The 16,837-nt window shown below is 37.7% G+C and overlaps 1 protein-coding gene and 1 long non-coding RNA gene across 5 annotated transcripts in view; one reads left to right on the top strand and one right to left on the bottom strand.

Annotated features, from left to right (window-relative positions):
- The window catches only part of ATP13A3 (ATPase type 13A3), a 79,309-nt gene extending 62,689 nt beyond the window's left edge, over positions 1-16,620 (bottom strand). For 2 of the 4 annotated variants that reach the window (XM_010834394.1, XM_010834396.1), the window contains exons 1-2: positions 16,474-16,620; positions 15,330-15,373 (exon numbers count right to left, since the gene is read on the bottom strand). The gene's annotated coding sequence lies outside the window, so the exon portion shown is untranslated. The remainder of the gene's footprint in view (positions 1-15,329; positions 15,374-16,473) is intronic. The other 2 variants (XM_010834397.1, XM_010834395.1) reach the window with 2 other exon arrangements.
- Positions 438-16,837, top strand: part of LOC104984583 — a 49,486-nt gene continuing 33,086 nt past the window's right edge. Inside the window, exon 1 of the long non-coding RNA XR_824766.1 lies at positions 438-9,257. This is a non-coding gene — a long non-coding RNA (uncharacterized LOC104984583). The remainder of the gene's footprint in view (positions 9,258-16,837) is intronic.

Genomic DNA, 16,837 nt, shown 5'->3' with positions numbered 1-16,837 from the left:
AAGCAACTTTATACAAACATACCAACTTTTTTGCAGGTCTGAACTTACTTCCAAAAAAAATTTTTTTCTTTTAAATTATTATGGACCAGGGAATGGCCATGAGTTGGTAACTACTAAAGCTCACTTAAAAGCTCAGTGATGGTCCATTAGAGTTCATTATACTAATTATTCTACTCTTTAATAATGATACTATTCTATTCTTCCTACTTTTTAATATGTATAAAAGATGGATTGAGAGTTTGGGATTAGAAGATACAAACTATTATATATACAATGGATAAACAACAAAGACCTACTGTATAACACAGGGAACCATATTCAATATCTTGTGATAAACCATAATGGAAAAGAATGTGAAAAAGAATGTATATGTGTGTGTGTGAATAACTGAATCACTTTGCTATACAGCAGAAATTAACACAACACTGTAAATCAACCATACTTGAATAAAATAATTTTTTTAAAAAAGCCACCCATCTGAGGTGAAAACAGAAGAAAATTTTCAGAGAACAGTCATTCCTGGCATGAAGGGATAAGATCCTGAGGACTCTGCCTCTGAGTCCCAAATCTACTGACTCAATGTATTATGTATCAGGTATTATCCATAAACTCTTATTCCTGGGTTTTGAATCTAATCCTTCTTCACTCTCGTCTTTTATCCATTGCCTACAAATATTGATGCACTTTCTCACTTACATAAGTTCTAATTTTTCAACACAGAATATATTTGTAGATAAATAAGCATGCTTTTATAATTTTAGAAAAAGAATTACCATTAAAAATCAATGTTTTCATTAATTTCATATACTCATAACTATTTAAAATATCTGAGAGAATACACATTAGTCCAAGATAACTACATTTTCATCTCATATGACCACAGCAAAAATACTTAAATGAGCTATTACATGATGCACTGCTTAGAACAATCTGAATTCCCACTTATTTAAACATAATTCTTGACCATATCACCTCATTACTCATTTTACAAGTGTTATTTTTCTGAAATTTAACTTACTTTTTAAGGCAAAATTCTTATGTCTTACCAAGTTTTACCAAAGTTGAAATAGTAAAAATAATTTAAGTAATTCAAATTAAAAGTTTCTCTAAAAGTCACCAATTACTAGTCTCTTTAGACATACTATACCTCAAAGGAAATTACCAAGATTTCACTTTTCACATAAACTTTTAGTAAAACCCAGTGAGACAACTGCAACAGCTTACATTTGAACATAAACATGCTGAAAATATATATTTAAATTTTAAAAACATGTACATAAATAGAAATCCCTTATCATTTCTATGACATATCTATGAAGATAAAAATCTACATGAGCATTTCAAAATATATTACTTATAAAGGTGAAAATACATGTTAAACACTATTCTACTAATTATCTAATTAAATATTTAAAGCTTTGATATCAAACTTCTAAAATCCACTGACTTACAGAAGTATAACTTCTGGTGGTTTGAGTGCATGTGTTTTTTAATCAAGTCAATTTCTAGATCATAAAAAACAAAGAAATTTTTCTTACCAATAGCACTATATCATCATTCCTTCCAACTGTGATATTAGCAGAACTTTCAAAAGCCAGCTCTTAACAAAAACAAAATAAAACTACACATAAAAATTCATTCAAATGAGAATTTTCTGCCACGTACTTGTTTGAGTTCTTTTTGAACTGTTTTCAAAATGACTAAGACACTAAAATTCAGAATTTTTTTAATGCACCAATTTTTGTGGATTTTCAAAAGATATACCTTCCGCCATCTGACCGCCACTGAAGAGCTCCTAATATTTGAATAACTCGCATCTAGCTAGTGTATCGAAGTCCCAATTCCACAGTGCATGACGAGCCTTGATGTTATCTAAACAGCAAGCAGCTTATAGGCTATTGTGCTTAACCAAACCCTTCCTTGCATTTACAATGAACCTGATTTTTTTGTGTTGAGTAAGAACAGCAGCACAGGACAAGATGAAGCTATCAGGAATAAAACTCACTAAATCTAATTTTTGTGAAAGTTAACTTTTTTCTACTACTGTATAGTATTAAATCTAGAATAAGAGTCAGATCTCATTTCCTAAAACAGGATGAGTTGGCCTCAACAAGAACAGAAATCCCAAAACTTAAGGTATCTTTGCTTCAAACCTGAGTTTCACACGAGCTGTAACAATATTGTAAGAGTATGTGTGGAGGATTTTCTTTGAGGATATGTATGTGCCTAGAGGATATGTATGTAACAATATTATAACAGTATGTGTGGCGGGTTTTCTTTGAGGACATGTACCTGCCTAAAATTCCAAAGTAGATAATTTTACAAGGTGATTTCATTAATGATCTGCCACTCAAGTAAAACCTCAAGCAAACTATATTCTGAATAAATATTTTTAATTTTTTACTTCAGTTGGTATTTGCCAACTTCAGGGAGACTGGAGTTAAAAGAAATAAAAACATACTATTTAATGTTCACAAAATTAAGAGTTAAAAAGTTCTCAAATGATACGCTTCATAAGTTTGTAAACATGTACTTTTGAAGTCTTAAAAATTAAAACTGCACTAAACTTTTGGGCTACCTTGTATTGTTGAAAAACAAAATGAATCATCCTACTTTATTCTGTAGTTCTAGATTCTTTTTCTGGAGAATTAAACATACCTACTCATGTTAAATAAAGATTTGATAAATACATCTTTCAAGACCACAAAGCAAAAGGTATCATAAAAATCCTAAAAAATAAACAGCACAGCCAGCATTCTGAGTATTATTTCATTGTCAAATGTGTAGCATCCTCAGCAATTAAGATGACCTTCTGCAATTCAAGAACAGTTCTACTGAAATAAAATGTGCAGTAGTCAACTGAAATAAAATGTGCCCTAACAAACATGAAATCTTTACTCACTGTACAACCTTAATTTTAATATCTATACAAATATTTGTGTAAAAAGAACAAAAAAATCTCAATCTCCCAACTGCAGTAACAAAATTGTGAAAAGGGTAAAACTTAACACTCAAGTCAGCTCCTAACAATAAGAATGACATAATATAATTTAGTGAATACATGGAAATTTTACAAGGATACCAGCTAAATTTTAACAAAGCTCTACTCAATACCCATTTTATCACTTCCCATCTTGAACTTTCTCTTATAATACATGCTTTTGTTTCTGTGTTTAGGCTTAAGGAAGACCATTGTATCCAATATACACCAAACCAAAACTGTATTTACATTTGCAAAGTGCAGTCTTTGTATAATTTATTTTTTGTGAGTTACAAAACAATGTGATAGCTTAACAAAATAAGTTATAATTAGGAAAGGTAATGCAATTTTCTGTCTTAGGGTCAATTTAAGAACATTAAGAGTTCTAACTTAACCTGCACTATAGCATATGTGCATACATTTTAATAATTTTTTATTATATACACTATTTAAAAAAAGAAAGAAACCCATTTATTCAGAGAAACTCCATGTGGTAAGACTATCATTACACAACATAATGGCTTTGAGTATTACAGTCAACTGTATAGCATTTAATCAGTACAAACTGGGAGAAGGCACCTTTGAAATGACAAATGGCATCTATGCTTTATTTTCATTATTTTAATTTAAAAAGGAAATGACTAAAATTAATCATTTACATACATCATAACTGTTTGCATAATTAATTAAGTTTGTTTACTTAATATGAGATTTTTTTCATTTATTCAAGTTACTCTGATCTTAACACTTTTATACTTCCCCTTAAATCTTCCTCATGTATTCAACTTTCTAAAACTCCCTACTCAAGGAGAGTTTTCAAAGTACTGTAATTGCTAGATTTATTTCAAAACTTTACTAGTAGACAGGCTCACTGTGGTTAAGACCAGTCCTAAACTGTGAATATTCAAAACTGGCAGAACCAAAAAGGCCTCAAAAGAAAACTGGCACCCACCCCTAAAACAAAAGGCTGAACAGATCTGTAAACTGGTGACATAGCTAGTGTGTCAGGATGGGAAGGGAGGAGACTTCAGTACTCTTTGAATGCTCCTACCATCTATGTGCAATAATATTTTTAAATAGATAAGGAGAGAAAGAAGACAGACTGAGCATATGTACAGAATTCTAATTCTACCACACACGGCCACCTGTGGGCCTGAACCTATGGGAACCTCCAATGGTCTCTATTAAAGCATTCCACTCTGTGCCTGCACAGCACTCTCTCACTGTTATTTTACCCCAGACACAGTAAAGTAGCCATTTGAAGGCTCCCTTAACAAATATATTTCAAGAAAGCTACAGTTGGCTCTTTTTATTTTTTTATTATTTTATTTTTCTATTTCCTCCATATTTTGGCTCCACTGAGGAAAAGTACTAACCAGAGATACAGCATAAGCAACAGCAAATTTTAAATTATTTTATCAAACTAATTCATCTATAAACCTTAAGTGACCATATATGCCATGTTCGTTACTATATTAGGAACAGTAAGAGATATACAACATTATCCCAAAATACAAAAAAAAAAAAAAAACCAGAAAGAAGAGTACAGAACTCAAGAGTCAGCTTTAACTTGTTCTTAAATGTCAACTAACTCCACATGAACTATTTTGCAAGTTCCTTCACCCATCTTGGTTTCAATTTCTCCACTAAAATGAGACGGTTGTAATAAATCACCATTCATTCCAACCATGAAAGTTTTTGACCTCCAGAAGTATTGCCTGTGTATATAGCCAGCTGTTGCACTCTTTCACCATTAGGTGGTGCTCCAACATTGGTAAGAAAGACTGACAGGTTTCACAACTTTGACAAGGCAATCACTGATTTAAGTATGATTAAAGGTAAGAAATTTTATACACTTTTTTTAGTACCAATGCAAATACTAATATGACAAAGTAGGAGCTTCTCATAATAGAACTTCTGTTGCATGTGTCTCGATGGAAAATAAGACATCACAATAAACATAAAACACATGATAATGGGGAGGGGAAGGCAGATATTATTCCCTTCATACAGACTCCCCAAATCACACTCATCTGAAACTAGAATTTAGGGTACAATGTTGTAGAACCAGGGAGGAGGGAAAACAGTAACAGTTAAAGCTCATGATCCTACTGGAGAACAGGATAAGGTAAAGTATGAAGTTATGTGATAAAATTACTTATCTTAACTGCCAACAACAACAACAAAAGCACCTTTATACATTGCTGCTAAGAGTGAATCTGTACTAGCTTTTTGGGAAATCAACTGACGATATACAAAAACTTAAACCTCCTACATACTCTGACCCAACAATCCCAATAAGAAATCACACATGTACCTATACGTGTATGTTATCACAAACCCTTTCTTCAAATTCCTCTCTGCACTGTTAGACTTCTGAAACAGAATATAAAAGTTTTGCACTTTTTTTTTTCCTTTGGGAGTGAGACTGGGTACTTACAAACAAAAAACCTAGTTGAAACAAATGAGAGTATTTTAAACACTCACAGAAGAAACTGTATAGCATGGGCATTTGATACAAAAGAAACTGACAAATCAAGAGTTCTAATAACTATGTAAATAAATCAAATTGTTTGAGCCTAAATCAAATTGTTTAGTAATTCCCAAACTAAAAGTTAGACTTTTAGGGTTAAGGGATTAAATGGTACAAACTATTATGTATAGAGTGAGTTACAAGGATACATTGTACAAAACAGGGAATACAACCAATATTTTATGATAACTATAAATGAAGCCTAATCTTCAAAAATGTGAATCACTATTATTTTACATGTGTAACTTACATAATATTGTACATCAACTATACTTCAATTTTAAAAAGTTACTTTATAGAGGTGCAGTAAAGGTTTTCATTAAGCAATATATACATGAATGTTTCTTCTATTTTAATGCAAATTAGTAACTATTTCTTCTAAACTGTAATGCTGTTAGTCCAAATCCCTAATAGCTTGTTTGACATTTCAATCAGCAATTTAAAAGGTGGTCTTTGAAATCTAGACACATTAATTCTAAGACTCATCTTTCACATTTTAGCATAGTTACAACTGGGATATAGCTTAGGTGTCACTGTTGCAGTTGACAGTTGACCCCAGTGATGCAGCCATCAATGCATGCTCCTAGGACAGTGTTATTGCATTGTCATTTCAGCTGAGTGAAGTGCATTATTGCACTACAATGCTCAGTTTAAGTTGATGATTAAAAGTATTCCAAAAGACTACACTGTAGTTGAATATTAAAACATAAAGTGATCATTTGTGCAGAAAAGTATCAAAATAGAGAAGCAGGGTGGAAAGGAAGGACTAGGATTAGAAAGGGGCGGGGGCAGAGAAGAGTAGAGAGAGAGAAAAAAAAAGAGGGGTGAACAGGAGAACTTTCCAGAGAATTATACTTCTAAATCTTCAGTATGTTAAAGAGTCACACATGGACTACAGATTTGTTCATTTTTCTTATAACAACAAACTCCAAATAATTTTTCTTCATTAACTCAGCAGTTCACTTCAGGATTACTGTATTCTGCTTGTAAGAATATAAAATTTACTCATGATCTATACTACAGTATGGCTCACATTTCGTTCTTCCAAACATTATAAAGACTCAACCACAAAGAAGCACAAAATCACCAGGAAACCATTCTGTACAAAGAGTCCAATCCTGCAAATTTACAGCTATAACTGACAGGCACTTGGATCAGCTTTTTTCAATTATGTGAATGTGGGAAAACCCACTTTACTCTTTTTTCTCCAATTTGAAACCTACCCAAGTTGACTCAGCACGGAAAGCAAGTATAAAGCCCTTATATCTGCATTCAACGAATACTTCAATAATATGGAACTTTAAGTTTCTGTTGGAGAGGATAACGGCCTTACTCAAGGCACAACTATCACAGAAACCTAAACTTCCTCATTTCCTGTGGTCATTCTGTAACCCACTATTCAGGATTAAAGAAAAAAATCAATGTGTTTGGGTACTACTGACTGACATTTGTAGAAGGATTTTTAGTTTACAAAATATTTTAACTGGCATTATCTACTTTCAGTTTTCAATCAATATTGTCTTTGAAAAACTGAAGGAAAATAATCTTCACTTAACTAAGATTAGCATTTTGCACTTTCCCTAGAAGGCCAAGCATGGAATGACTTTATATAGAAAAGCCTTACCAACACATTAAGGGATGTCATGTAGATAGCACCATCCATTTTCCAAAAATTCATCTGAAAGCAACACATACTTGAAATGCATGCTTTCATATGGAAAACAGTGACTAAGTTCCCAAGACAGAGCACAAATGACCTTTTTACCTACCACAATGCAGCTGAATTCTACTTCCTATCATACTAGCCTGGGTCATGGGGCAGGTAGCCAGGTGACCAAGCCTCTACTTCCTCTGCCCACTTCTTAATTATTAATATTTCCCGAGCCTCCACTTCCTCTGCCCACTTCTTAGCCATTAATATTCTCTATGTTTCTGTCAGGGGCAAAGGGTGATACCACTGTCCCATCAACCATGGCAACCACCAATCAGTACTGTCAGCACTGCTCTCTCCCAGACCCACAGAGTCAAACATCTACTGACCACATTTTGCTAACACCAAAAAGGCTTGTTTCATCTTCCAAAAACCTGCTCTCCCACTTGCTGCCATCACTACTAGCTCCCCTCTACCCCTTTAACAGATAAGATAGCCCTTGCCTCAAAAGCCATGCCAGGAATTTGGAAGTCACCCTAGACTCCTACCTATACCACACCTTCTATATCCATCTGGGCTCTGTCTTATCATCTCTGCTTTTCTCATACCCACCTCCCCTATCTGCACAGGCATGCCTCAGCTCGGGTCCAGAGCCTTCTCCGGTCTCCCTCATTCAAACCAATAGAAGAACCAGATAGCATCATTTCTCTTTGTTTAAAATTTCCAGAGCTTGCTATTGTCTGCAGCAGCATTTCCCAATTGATAAAAGTCCCTCCAAAATTTTAAAGGCATTGCCTGCTCATATAAATTGAAGAAAAGTACTGAACTAAACAAGGTGCAGCAGCCTTTTACTAGCAAGTCTTTGGAAAGTTTACAGCACACTGCTACTATGCGTTTGCCCTCCATGGGAAATGGGCAGAAGAGGCCCGACAGGCTCCAAGACAAAGTCCTTCGGAGCCTGGCCTGCCTAGCTGTCAACATCCTCCTCCAGTCAACAGTGATTATTATTCACCTCCTACAAACCTTAATCCAGTCTATACAGAACACAGCTTGCAGTTCCTCTAAGAGCCCTACTGAGTCCTCATTCCATTCCTTTATGTAAGTTGTTCCTTCTGCAAAAAATGCCCTCCCCTACCTAACCTAGTCTGGCTGAAGACCTCCTGCTAGTCCTTCCAGACCATGGTCAACTACCTTCTCTAGGAAGCTCTGATGAATCTCTAAGAAATGAAATTTTTCTCTTATAAAGTATGGAGCGGGCATTGTGGTTCTAGCACGCAAAGAGGCTGGCTCATGTAAGAGTCGAGAGTACATCTGACTGAGTTTCCCTGAAGGGTCTCCCCATCGTCATTTCACCCACTCCCACCCAGGAGCAGCAGGGGTGCTGCTGGCAGCGGTAGATGGAGCTGGCGCTCTGGCAACCCCATGGATCACTCATTCTTTTTGGACTGAAAAGCTTTGTTTCTGTTTTAGAGACAATTTTTCATTATTATGGACACAGAGTCTCCCAACATGTTCATCAATGAACTTAAAACAGGGCCTTTATCCTAGCCAAGTATTAGTATCTTGAAATCTAACCCCAGACCAATTGTTTGATTTAGGGAAAGGCAAATTGAAAACACCAAGATTTTGCCAAAGTACTCTAATATTTCAAAATAAATCTAATAATATTACATTAGCATTCCAGCAAGAATCATTATGGTTGATCACTACTTATTTCATAAAAAATCATTTGTTGGAATGTCATGTCCACACATGCCAAGTACGTGCTACATTCTGGAGATTACAAAGATTACATTTCTAACCTCAAGAAGCCAAATCTAGGTTAGACAAGTAAGCAAACATATCACACAAAGCGGTTGCATACTGCAGTGAAGTATGCATCACGGGAGCACTGAGAGAAGGGAGGGGCACAGGGAGGGAGGACGAGGCGTGAAGGGGACAGAGACGTCTGCAGAGAAGAGCTAGCTCTCCCTTGATCTAAGACCTGATGACCTGAGCGGTGAAGTTCATCAGGCAAACAAGCCGTACAAAGACAGGAAACGAGAGAGGGATGGACTCCAAGTAGAGGAATTACCACATGCACAAGTGCTAAGGTAAGAAATCTGAGAAAACGTCAGGGCATACATGTTGCCTGAACTAGCTGGAGCAGAGGATGGCCTCTGAGGAATGGTTGGAAATGGAGCTTTAAAAGATGGCACAGAATCAAATTATGATGAAAGACCTTGTTTGATAAAGTTATGGATTAACTTGTATGTAATGAAGCTTCTGAACTTCTCTCAACTGAGAGAGACCCAAGGCCATGAGGAGGGGCCCACATTCCCAAAGAATACAATGTGAACGGGGTGCAGTGCAGCAGTTCTGAGTTCCCTTGCTAGACTGTGTACCTCTAAGAAGGCAGAACTCACTTATCAGTGTATACCCAACATTCGGTCCTGTGCTGGGCACCGACAGGATCTAACAAAGTATCCAATAGTTAGATATGCTAACACAAACTCAGGGCTCAACTAAGAAGCCCTAACCCAGCCTCCTTCCTTACTGCCTATAAAATCACAACTCTTATGCACTACAGTAAGTGGTAATTGCCACAACTTTTAAAAGAACACGCAGAAAGGTCACTCGCTATGGGATGCAGAGAAAGGATTTGGGGAAAAAACACATTAGATGCTTTTGAACCTGACAAAACTAAGCAGTTTTTCTATTCTTCTCACTAAAAACTGAACAGAAAATACCTGTGGATTATAACAAGTATATTTTCACATCAAAAGAACTCAGATAAAAATAGATTAAATAAATAAAAATAAGTAAATGACAAATAAATAAAAATAAGTAAATAACAAATAGATAAAATAAAAATCTATTTTAACTAAGAATTTGCTAGATTAGTCTTTCAAGTACTTAAGTGCTACTTAAGCCACCTGCCTGTAGTACTTTACATTTTACTTAGTAAACTGAATTATATTATGATAATTAGCAGTCAAGTAAGAACTCTGGTGCTTGGGGATATAATAAAAATAGTAAGGAAAAAATATTTGGTCCAAGAAGAACCAGTGACTCACATTTTAACGAAATCAATCCAAAGGCCACAGAAGTGAAACAAATGTCAAGCCCTCTTTTTAAAGAAAAGATGAAGACATACTTCACTAACCAGAATTTCTAAATAAGGGAACATAAAGTCCTATTAAGAAAACATAATTAAACATATTTTTAGATTTTATAATGTAGCCAGGGAGAGGAAAAGAAAAGGTAACAGTAATACAGAGGATGGGGGGTGAAGAGTCTGAAGACACACCCAGGAACATCAAGATAAAAATATACATCAAATGTATAAGAGACACATGAAATTAACACTTTTTAGGATGTTGCTACCAAAGACACAAAATCATGGTATTTTTCCTATGAAAAGCCTGAATTAAACAGTATGTCATTATGGCCTGCTACTCTAGTTGAAAAAAGAAATCCTCAATCACAATCCACACACTCTCTCATCACACACACACACAGGGCGGCTTGTTTTGACTATGTTAAATATTATTAAACTAACAATAGTAATTTACCAATTACTGGGCCTCTTACCCTCAGAACTCTCTAGGTTTTATTATCTCCATTCAGCAAATGAAGAAACTAAAAACTACTTAACTATAGAGGTAGTTAAGTGATGAGGCTGGAATTCAAAATCTCTTATATGTATAAGGTTCTGAGATCACATTTTAACCAATATACCATGCCCTCTACTGGGGCATATGACTGTTAAATCTTTAGAGACCATGACATTTCTTTAAAGAATGGGGTCTTCTTACTGTGCTACCCCCAGAGTGATATTAAGTTCAAATACTTTAAGCTTCATGGAAAATATTAACAACTTATAGTTGTTTCAAGATAAAGCAAATCTTGCTCCCAGTAAGGTGACATTCACTCTTAAAAACACTGAAAGTAGCTGAATATCCACCTAAAATTACAAAAAGTACCAACAGTGCCCCAATAATCCCAACTTTATTCCTTAGCCCTTAATTCTGCTAGTGTGTGGTATAAAACACCCAGTATAACCCTAGGGAAATAGATTTTCTTAAACACCTAATTTCTTTCTCTATTATTCACACTGTAGAATCACATCACACGTGGATTTAATTACATCAATCCAATTATCTGTGCTGCAAGAAAAAAGAAAAACACTCTAAATAACGGTGGTAGGATGCTTGCCTTCACATCCTCGTACCAGAGTGCGCAGGCAATGGAGACTGACTCTGCTGTTCCTCCGTCGATCCAAAGTCCAGTCCCCGTGGAGATTACGACTCCAGAAAAAAAGTCACCTGTACTAACAGCTGGGGAAAACACTAGCTTTTGAGAACTGAAAAACAGTACGTTGGTTAACCAGTTTTCAAACTGGTGCCTTCCTAAACCACTTTTTCACGGGTAATTTTGACTACACAGGATTTTACCTTAAATGAGAATTTAAGTCCAAAGCCCCTACACAAAACTGGATTTCACTTTACTCAGGACTTCAGATCAGAAAGAATTAGGATCCAAAACACTTGTCTTTTATATAGCAGAGTAAGCTACTATTTTTCACCCCACTTTACAAGTGGGAAAAAGAGAGCAATAGGATGCTGTAAAGAAGCCACACTAAACACATGTGAGAGCTGTTCCATGACTTACTTTAAAATAAACTAAAAATGTAATAGAAGTCTGTCAAATGATCAAAAGCAATACTTTAAAGCTGGTTCTCAACGGAGAAAAAAAACAAACCCACAAACATCCACCAAGCTTTGAGGTGTACCATTACTACACAGTTCAAACTAAAGACAGGGTGAAAAGAATACCCAACCAACAGAAAGCTTCTCCTTTACCAACATGCGGTCACTTACCTCTCCAGACATCAGTTTCCTTTTCTATAAAAAGAAGGGACTAATCTAAATAACCTTTGACTGTTCAACATTATTATTTTCCAATCTCATACCTCCTTATTTCAATGTCCAACTCATAAATCTTTTGTGAAAAAAATAAGAAAAACTAAGTATGAGTCAATTAATCAAGTGTGCTAAGGTAGAACAGTTCTTCACTTCGCTATCAACAACAGTCAGAAATATTTTTATTTAAAAATTTTGAGAAAGATTATATAGACATCAGCAAGTTTCACATCATGTACTCAGGAAATTCTACTCTAACTCACTGTTCCTGGAAATTTTATTTCTAACCTAACTAATATCTGACTGTCAATGGCTTTTTTTTTCCCAGGGAGGTGGGGGGTTATGGAGGGCGTGGCTTGTGGGATCTTAGTCCCCCAACCAGGGACTGAACCCAGGCCCCTGGCAGTGGAAGCAGAGTCCTAACCACTGGACTGCCAGGCAATTCCCTCAACAGATTATTTAAAAGCAAGATCCATAGCAAGTAAGTGAAAGGGTTAACTAGACAAAAATTTTGATTAAGAGATTGATTACAACTTACTTCACGCATTTCAGGTCACATGCAAAAAAGAGACTTCAAAAAGAGTACTACTCCTTCCTGCATTCTCAGCTCATCCTAGTTTTAGTGGCCTTTGGTGACAGAAGGGGTGAAAGATGCATTTTCACCTGTAACTTCAAAGACACATGCCTCTGGGCAGCTCCATTCTCATAAATCTGCAAGAACTCTTCCCTTGGGGAGACACCTTATGGTACATTAAGTCCTTTTTAAATTTGGACAGTCTCTAAGTTTGTTATTTGAGTTAATGACTTACCATCTCACCTAGCAAAGGCCCCAATACAAGCCTTTGGGTTTAAGTATCATGAGGTCTGGTGTTAGGAAAGTTCTCTCTGGAGAGCTGGTCTATGGAAACTCTTCAGCATTCCTCATCCTTAACTTTCCTCACTCTCAGACATTTGACACCTGGCCAACTCTCCTTTTCCTTCATTCCACTTTTTTCCTTTCTTACTGAAGATCAAAAAGTAATTTCAACTCACCATTGTAATAGTGATCGTTTCTTCCAATTAGCATTTATTCATGACATTTCATATTATCTCTATGTTTAATCTTACTAATACAAATGTTTTTATCTCAATTTTATAATTACTAGTTACCATTAATTTCCCTGTGGCTTCCCTTGTGGCTCAGCTGGTAAAGAATCTGCCTGCAATGTGGGAGACCTGGGTTCGATCCCTGGGTTGGGAAGACCCCCTGGAGAAGGGAAAGGCTACCCACTGCAGTATTCTGGCCTAGAGAATTCCATGGACTGTATAGTCCATGGGGTTGCAAAGAGTCGGACATGACTCAACGACTTTTACTTCACCATTAATTCAACATATTCTACCTTATAAATGATACTGACTTTTCTCCAGATTAAAAAGCTTAGAACCTTTTATTTTTTAACCTGAATGTTAAAATACGTGGCCCAATTCTGATCCTCTCTTATTCCTCTACTCTCAACAAATGAAGATTAAAGACACTATCACACACACACACAAAAAGACGCTACCTATCATTTCCTTGCACATTACCTGGACTAGTTAAATGGGTCAATTAGAATACAGTTTGATAACTACAGATTTACTCTCTCCAACAAACCAGTGGTCTTCATTTCACACAGAAAAACTATGTTCCAAAACCAAAGACTAAATCTCATCAGCTAACTCTTAGATCCAGATTGAACCAGATGAGCTATCTAGCACATTCAGAACACATTCCATCACTGGAACAAACCTGAATATGTACCAAGTAGATCTCAGACATCAGACTGTGTTCCTTTAGCATACCACTGACAGTTGTTTTAAGAATGTTGTTTTCAGTAAGTGATAAGCTGCTAACTCCTATTCAATTTAAGATCCATTCACAAGGTCATCCGCTTAGATTACTCCGTATACCAGTGAACAGAAACCAGCTTTAAATGAACCAAGTAATCAATATCATTACGAAATTGTATTTCTGTCTCCTAAGATTTTAGAAATTACAACCCTCATTGTCATTTACAGGCATGAAGTTCCCATTTCCACCATCACCTAGAGCAGTGGGAAAAGTTACAAAAGAAAGACAGAATTCCACAGGATGCCCCATATCACTCATCACTGTCCATTTCCTAGGACTGCCATCAACTTTAGCAATAAAGTATACTCACATCTTGAAACTTTATATTTACAGTGGTTACAAAACCACCATACTAAACAAGCACAGCCAGAGTCAGTATATAGAATGGAAGGGGCAAAAAAACTATTTACTACGTGCCAGGAAGAGTGCTCTTTCCTTTACATATGCTCTCAGCAGGTCCTCAAAACTGTGATGTAAGTACTAGTATTCTCCTTTGTTAATAAAACAAGAAAGAAAAAGAACAGGGAAGTTAAGCAAAGGAACAGTATGATAATTTTAATAACCAGAGCTACCCCAAATAAAGCTTCCTGGACAAAGAACTCAGCCCTCTTACTACATAATTTGAACACGGAGTCAAAGCAATGACTGTCAACTTTATTTTCAAAAGGAATTGCTACTTAATATTTTTATTATAACTGCACTACTTAGGATTTAAAGTAACCAGGATCAACATTTTTCCTACTCAATTCTCTGATCAAAAACAGGCTTTGTTGTTCTAATGTTCAAAAATCTCACTTAGCTGTCTCACCCTCACCTGATCTAATGGTGGGTAATGCAAAAACAAGGACACTAGCAAAAGTAAACTTGCATGACAGTGATTAATAATAGGCCCACTATTTCAAGCAACTGCCTTTAAAAGGGGTTGCTAAACCATAATGGGATGCTCACAAACTTTTATTTTGGCAACTATAGCCTATTCTGCAAAGCAACAATCCTAAGAATACCACATATATTCCAGTGAAACAAAATTAATACGTGTGCTGAATTTTAAGCAAAGGCAGAGCATTTTTAACTAGGTAATCACCCTTCAAAAGACAATCAAATCAGATTAGCAGCAGTCTTCAGAAAAGTGTTCATTTTGCAATAATCTTAAATGTTCCTGCATTTCTCAAAGATTTAAAAAAATTCTAACTTCCTGACTCAGAGATCCAAAATAGCCATTACATACACAAATGTTCTACTCATTTAGTTTGGAATCATGTGCAGGAAACCTAGGTTTGTGTTTCTAGGTTTACAACCCCATACCCATTCATTTTGCACTAATATAACCACTAAATATAGCTCTAAAACACTGATGATTAAAAGTAGTTAATTATGTGAGTGATTCATACCTCCTATGTCCAGACACCAAGATCCAAGGATGTTTCTTTCAGATCTATGGGAAAAGGAATGATAAACACCTGTTACAAAAGCTTTCCAAATTCGGAAGCTCTGAATTTTTGTCAATCCCCAATCACTGGTGGTGCTGGAGAAGACTCTTGAAAGTCCCTTGGACAGCAAGGAGATCAAACCAGTCAATCCTAAAAGAAATCAACCCTGAATACTCATTGGAAGGACCGATGCTGAAGAAGCTCCAATAGTTTGGTCACCTGATGCGAAGAGCCGACTCATTGGGAAAGATCCTGACGCTGGGATAGAAGGCAGAAGAAGAGGGCGACAGAGGATGAGATGGTTGGATGGCATCACCCGTTCAATGGACATGAATTTGGGCAAACTCCGAGACGGTGAGGGACACGGAGGCCTGGAGTGCCACAGTCCATGGGGTCGCAAAGAATCGGACACGACTTGATGACCAAACAACAACAAAATCAGATTCCCTGGGCTCCCCACGCCCGCAAAAGGAAAAGAAAAAAACCAGGTCACACATCCATCAGAACCTAACTTTTCGGAAGACGTGGGGAGAAGGAAAAGCTATAAAGAGAGCGGCCACTGGAGGAAAGGGCCCTAGGTGTTTCTAGAGTCGAAGTGAGAGGCCTTTGGCAAGTTAAGTCACTTTTCCCCTCTGGGCCTCACTCGGCTTAATGCGGTGACTGGCAAGGCTATTACTCCGTGATTCCTCAGTAAGCACCCAAGCAAACCCATCAAGCTCCCTGCCAATACTGCTACCTTCGATCTCACCATCTCCATGACTTTCTAAAAGCGCTGGACCACCTCACCATCTCACTCTCAAATCCCAACACACTTGCCTCCCCAACTAGCGACGTTTCCTATCCAGGCCTTCACACCCACAACGTGAAGCCCTTCTTCTCGCCGCACCTGTCCCAGACAATCAACAGTCTTAGCGCTCCCCTCCTCACCCTACACACACCTTTCCCGAAAAATGATGCCCAATTCCGGCCCAAGGAGGCCGACCTGGTGCCCGCCACCCCCAACAATACCACTGACCTCTTCCAACCTCCCACATCACCACCACCACCCGCTCCACGCCCCGTTCACCCTGCCCTCCGCCGTGACGGGGAAGCTGGAGCCACTCACCTGGCGCCCCGGCGCCGTCTCCCGGGCGGCCTCCCGTCCGGAGCTGCCAAAGAGCCGTGTGGGGCCGGGGCCGGGTTCGCCGCTGTAGCCGCCGCCGCTTCACCTCAGCCCAGCCCCATCGCCCTCGGCCGGCGCCGGCGGCCGCGGGTCGCTCGAGCTCGAGGAGCCGCCGCCGCCGCGCGCTGCGGCTCCGGGTGAGGGGAGGGAGGCGCCGCGGCGGGGCCCGGGCCGAGCCGGGCGCTGGGACGTCCGCGCTCTCCTCCTCTGCGCCCGCGGCGGCTGCCTGCAGCCGCAACAGGGCGAGAACAAGGGCGGGCGACAGGGGGAGATAGGCAGGGGAGGGGGGCGTTCTGCACTCCGAAAC

Source organism: Bison bison, unplaced genomic scaffold, assembly GCF_000754665.1.
Source record: "Bison bison bison isolate TAMUID 2011002044 unplaced genomic scaffold, Bison_UMD1.0 scf7180017864032, whole genome shotgun sequence".
In the NCBI taxonomy this organism is placed as follows: domain Eukaryota; kingdom Metazoa; phylum Chordata; class Mammalia; order Artiodactyla; family Bovidae; genus Bison; species Bison bison.
This window is presented reverse-complemented; position numbering and strand designations above follow the sequence as displayed.